The sequence below is a fragment of the Papaver somniferum genome, unplaced genomic scaffold (assembly GCF_003573695.1).
Source record: "Papaver somniferum cultivar HN1 unplaced genomic scaffold, ASM357369v1 unplaced-scaffold_10, whole genome shotgun sequence".
Classification (NCBI taxonomy): domain Eukaryota; kingdom Viridiplantae; phylum Streptophyta; class Magnoliopsida; order Ranunculales; family Papaveraceae; genus Papaver; species Papaver somniferum.
In genome coordinates, this window is record NW_020618825.1 from 5,982,905 (window position 1) to 5,988,031 (window position 5,127).

The 5,127-nt window shown below is 34.4% G+C and overlaps 1 long non-coding RNA gene across 9 annotated transcripts; it reads left to right on the forward strand.

Moving 5' to 3' along the window:
* Positions 1–558: 558 nt before the first annotated feature.
* On the forward strand, positions 559–5,084 carry LOC113326555. Of its 9 annotated transcripts, none has more exons than XR_003348391.1 (12): positions 559–970; positions 1,102–1,132; positions 1,338–1,921; positions 2,048–2,109; positions 2,310–2,398; positions 2,935–3,051; positions 3,231–3,301; positions 3,542–3,616; positions 3,711–3,787; positions 3,870–3,935; positions 4,226–4,353; positions 4,886–5,084. It is a non-coding gene; the product is annotated as an uncharacterized LOC113326555 (long non-coding RNA). The 9 variants fall into 9 exon arrangements; XR_003348392.1 differs by having other exon boundaries at positions 2,939–3,051; XR_003348390.1 differs by lacking the exon at positions 2,310–2,398 and having other exon boundaries at positions 1,338–1,630; positions 1,867–1,921.
* The last annotated feature ends 43 nt before the right edge of the window (positions 5,085–5,127 follow it).

The window sequence follows — 5,127 nt, forward strand, 5'->3', positions numbered from 1 at the left end:
AGAAGTGTGTTTAAATATCAAGCAATCAATTATACTTTGGTGCTTTGATAAAGAGGTTTTTAGAGGGTATTCTGTAAATCAAATTTTGTTCAATTGGGAAACTGTTTTGCACTTATAATGTTGTGTTAAGCAGTTTCCAGGTGTTGTACTTTCACATCCTTTTTTCTTAATATAACCTTCTAAAATTAAAAAAAAAAAAAAAAATGTTTCCGACCCATATATTTCAATTGGACGGAATTGTAAATAAATGAAATGCTGGGAGCAATTCCACGATTGCAAGAGAGACCTGGGAGGGATACCAATCTATATAAAAGAAGCCTATCACTAGTGGAAAATAGGGTTTTATCAACCCACATCCGTGACCTTTGTTGACGGTCACGGTCCATTGACCAGTCAAGACGGTCATTGATCTAAAAAATAAATAAATTTCTGAGCAGGTAAAGTTGGTCGTTGATTAATTATGATTTTAACCCTCGAAGACTACCGACGTCACAACCGATGAACATAGTTAATTATGTGACACGATTTTCTAGGCCAGAATATGATCTATATCCTTATCTCCCCTTTCTTTTATCTTTATTTTTCGGTCCTCTTTCCCCTTGCTCATCTGCTTCTCTCTTCAACTCTATAGACCTGAAATAACCTTATTTCCCCTTTCTCATATCTTTGTCTCTTCAACTCTGCAAACCCGAATAAAACTTTTCTTCCATCACCTTCATCAGTACCTTACGAATTTTCTCTGCTCAAAATCAAAGAAACCCTAGAATTTATATATTTTTTATTTCTCAGTAACAATTCAAAGTAGATATAAACACACAGATCTGCAGTACAATAGTTTGAATCGAAGAGGAAACAATAGATCAGAATCCTTCTTCAATTTTTGTTTTTTGATCCATTTTCTCTTGTTACTAGTGTTCTCAAGTGTGAAAAGAAGAAAATATGTCTACCTGATTTCGATGGCCTTGCTGATGTAAGTTCCTAGTTGTAGAAATTTAATTTGATTTCTCAATATTTTATGAGATTTATTTGTTTAGATTCAAAATCATATTTTTAAGGTTTTATTGAGATTGAGAAATTTTTTGTATTTGGTTTCATTTTTAGGTCTATCTTTTATTAAATCTACCATGGGAAGGTACGATTTCTTACTCTCTTGATTCAGTTGTTTTTCGTCCAATTTAAGATTAAAAATGAATCGGTAGAATCTGATATTCAAATGTTCTCTGAAATGGCTATCATTGGTGTGTTGAGTTCAAATTTTGATTCTATTATTTTTATTGAAATTTCCAGTTTGGTTATATCTTCAAGATTGAATCTAATGGGTTATATGCTATTTTCAGGGCTTGAATAATTGCTGATAGATTTAATGTTGGTGGCGGAGTGTGTTGGTGGTGTTCGTGATGCCGATGGTGCTGTTAATGGTAGTGTTTGGAGGTGTATGTGTTGGCGTTGCTGCTACCAAAAGGTGGTGATGGTATCTTAATAATTACATAAACATTGATGCAAGTGATGAATCTTGCAGATGGGTTATGTAATTCTGGATTTGTTGCTTTGATTATTGAGGTAAATATTGGTTTGTTTGTAACTGGCAGTAAGTGGAAGTACACTTTAGGATGATGATGATGATAAGAAGGTGATGTGAAAATGAGATTTCATTTTTTGTTAGTTATTTTAGCAGTGTAGAGTTTGCCTTAATTGTTTAGTATTGTGTTAGTGTTGATTGGTTTTATACAGATTGTTGGTTAGTTGGTTTATTTTTCATTGTTGATTACAGCTTAAGGCTGCTGGATGTTCCTCAGATGTATCTTTTTTTCCATTTTTGTTATTCTTCCTCACAGTGCCTCATATATGGTACATGTATCAAAACAGGTTGGCATCGGGATCAACTCATTGGAGATATGACTACTCTGAATCCCCTTGACTAGTGAGTGATAATTGTGTTTTGTTCCCTAATTACAATCTTATTCAGTTCATGAATAAAATGTATTTTTTTTCCATTTTTGTTATTCTTCCTCATAGTGCCTCATATACGGTACATGTTCTGAAACAGGGTGGCATCGATCGGGAGCAACTTATTGGAGATAGACTACTCTGGACCCCTTTTTTCCACTGGTGAGTAAATAATTGTGTTATTTTCCTTAATTACCGTCTTATTCAGTTCATGAACAAAATTACAAGGTTAGGGTGGAACCTTCCATTGCTGATCCCTTTTAAGATTGATATTGTTTTGATATGATGTCACCTGTAATAGTTTATAGATGCGATGGACTAAGCTCACTTATTTATTAGTTATTCCATCTGGATAAATATAGGAGTGTTGTTCTAGTTTTGGGAAGGACACAAATAGGTGCTACCATCTTGCATTCCATCTTTAAAAAAAGCCTTTGAAGCGTCAGCTCATGTAAGTAGATATCTTTCCTATCTAATGCCTATGCATATGGTTGTCAAAACTTAAAATAATCGTAGTGAGATAGTTTTCCTTTATTGTTTTCAATAACCATCTTTTTTTGCTCTTTGGATTCTCTGTTTATACTTGGGGCCACTATATTGAAACTGTTCTCAGAGCAAGAGCATGTGAGAAGTGTAACAATGAGATAGTGTAGAGTTCATTTAAGACTCGGTAATGAAGAATTGTCCTGCTAATATGAACCCAATCCTCGGTGTTGAGACCTCAGAGATGGGAATCCTGAAAACCCTACCAGTTCTTTCTTACATGTTCTGTTTTAAGGAAGCTTGGGTGACATCATAAGGTGCTGTGTCTTCATAATACCCGTCTTTAAGTAGAGGTTGATGATATTGATACAACGTCTTTAAGTAGAGCTTGATGATATCGACACAGCGCCTTTCTTCATAATCCCCATCCTCTAGACATTTCGTTTTTGATGAAATTCTATTACATTTCCTGACTATCTAAAACACTTTTTTTTTTCCCTGTAGATAGGCTGGCTCAATTGAGGGCATAAGTGGTGTACATCATTTGGATGAGGCTCTGGAAGCGGAAAACCTCACCATCAAATGCCACATAGAGGGGAAGGAGATACAGTTAGTCAATTTGTTAAGTTCTCATCCAGTAATATCCTTGGGTGATAACTATCAATAGATCTATTATGTCGTGTTTCTTAAGTTTCCTTGTTTGTTTATGTTTGTTAGATACAGATAGCTACTAGGCTAGTAATAGTAGGTTGGATTTCAGCTTTCACAATTTGCCTGATAACTTTATGTGGTCACTGCAGGTTCATTACACATTTACAACAACTGGATCAGATGGTGCCTTCAATTTCACCTTTCACAATCTGTCTTTATGGTTTGCTTATTATGCTCATATCTTGTCTATGTTAACCATTATCTTAAATATGGCATGTTCATGCTAAACGTTTGGGGCCATAACGTTACAGTTTTTGTGCATCTATTACTTTCCTGGTTTCATAGATTTTTGTTTTATCAACTTGAAGGGTTCAAAAAGTAGTTTGACAGATTTTGTTTTAGAGAAATTCCAGAAGTTGTTTGCAGAAATAACTGAACAATATCATGTTGAAACTTGTAGCTATCCTTGTCAATGGTATCGATGATGTGATAATTACCAATGGTATCGATGGTGCTACAAACTAAAGATTCGAAGGTAAGATGCATACATTTGGTTCTTTATATTTTGGGTTTGTTTCTGTTTTCTATCTTAACACTCTCTCCTTTGACTGAGCTACATGTACTTGTAGAGTTGGATGAGCTTCAAGATCGAGAAGTTGGAGATTGGACTACTTATGTTGTAATTGTTGATGCATAATTTGACAAGGTAACACCGCTTCACTCAACTAGTCTGCTCTCGGGGCCTGTATGATGTTGCAATACTTAGCTTCCTCTTTGTTTTTTTGTAGAGAGAAAATAAGCAGGTCAGAAGTAAAATAATCCAACATCTATGATCAGTGGGCACAAACTACAAAGTAAGTTTCGAATATTCCTTCCAAAATGAGTTAATATCTCCAAGTTTTATTTCCTTACTGTTGACTTACAACCAGAACTATATCGCCACAATATGTGTTCTCCTGAGGGTTGCGTATACAATGTCATTTTGTTTTGCTGTCTTTCATGTCATATTTAATGCTGCAATAATGACAGCTGGAACACTTACGAGGTGTCTATAATGATAAACTATCCTGACCAAACAAATGATTGTGGCCTTTAGTGCAGTAGAAAAGGCTTTGAGATTTCGTGTGTGTGATAAATTCTGCAGGTAACGTCCAATTTTGTGAATTCCCACTCAATGCTTGTGTCAAGATAGTTGGATTTCCATGGATCAAATTATTAAAAAAACATCTGAACATCCTCGGTGTCATCAGTACGTTGGAATGCTTGTGAAATGTAAAGAGTATATCTCATCCTTAACTATATCTCCATCTTTTATGGCCTACAATCTCAAAGAGTTATCTTTATCATTACCTTTCAAGTGAGCATTTTAAATATAGAACTCGTGATTTTAGATGTCTACTTGGATACATTTCTTTAGCTTTATTTCTCTCATGTTAGCTAGAAAAAAACTAATGCAGTTTTTGTTGTTATGTCAGTGGGTAAGATCTTAATATCATTAACTAAATTGTTGCAAATTTTTTATTTTATACGTAGTTGTGTTTTGCTGAAGTTATAAAAACTTATCAGCTTGTCTTTTTATGTTGGTTTTATTGATTTTGGAAACTTATTTTTGCTGAGGTACTCTATTATTAAGTGTGGGCTCAGTTCATCATTTGGGAAGGGAGTTTATTATTTAGTTGTTCCATGTTGGACTTGTAGTCTTTTGACCCTTCCAAACATCTAGAACTGATGATTTAATTTTTCTGTAACTTTCGAACTTAAGTGCCAACTGAATCCATTTTTTGTGCAACTTTGTTTGCTGTAGGTGTACCATTACGAAGCGTTGGGTTGGTTTGTTTCACCGCATGTGTATCAAGTGTGGGGGGTTAGTTGAACACCATGCAGTTTATCATTTTACTGAATTCATTTTTGTATGATTTTGAATCCAAGTTTAAACTGAATTCAGTTATAACTTGTGTAATGAAAACAGTTAATGATTAATGGAAAGGTCATTTTGAATCTGAGAGTGAGGTTTCGTTTTAGTTTCATTGAATTTGGTTTTGATTT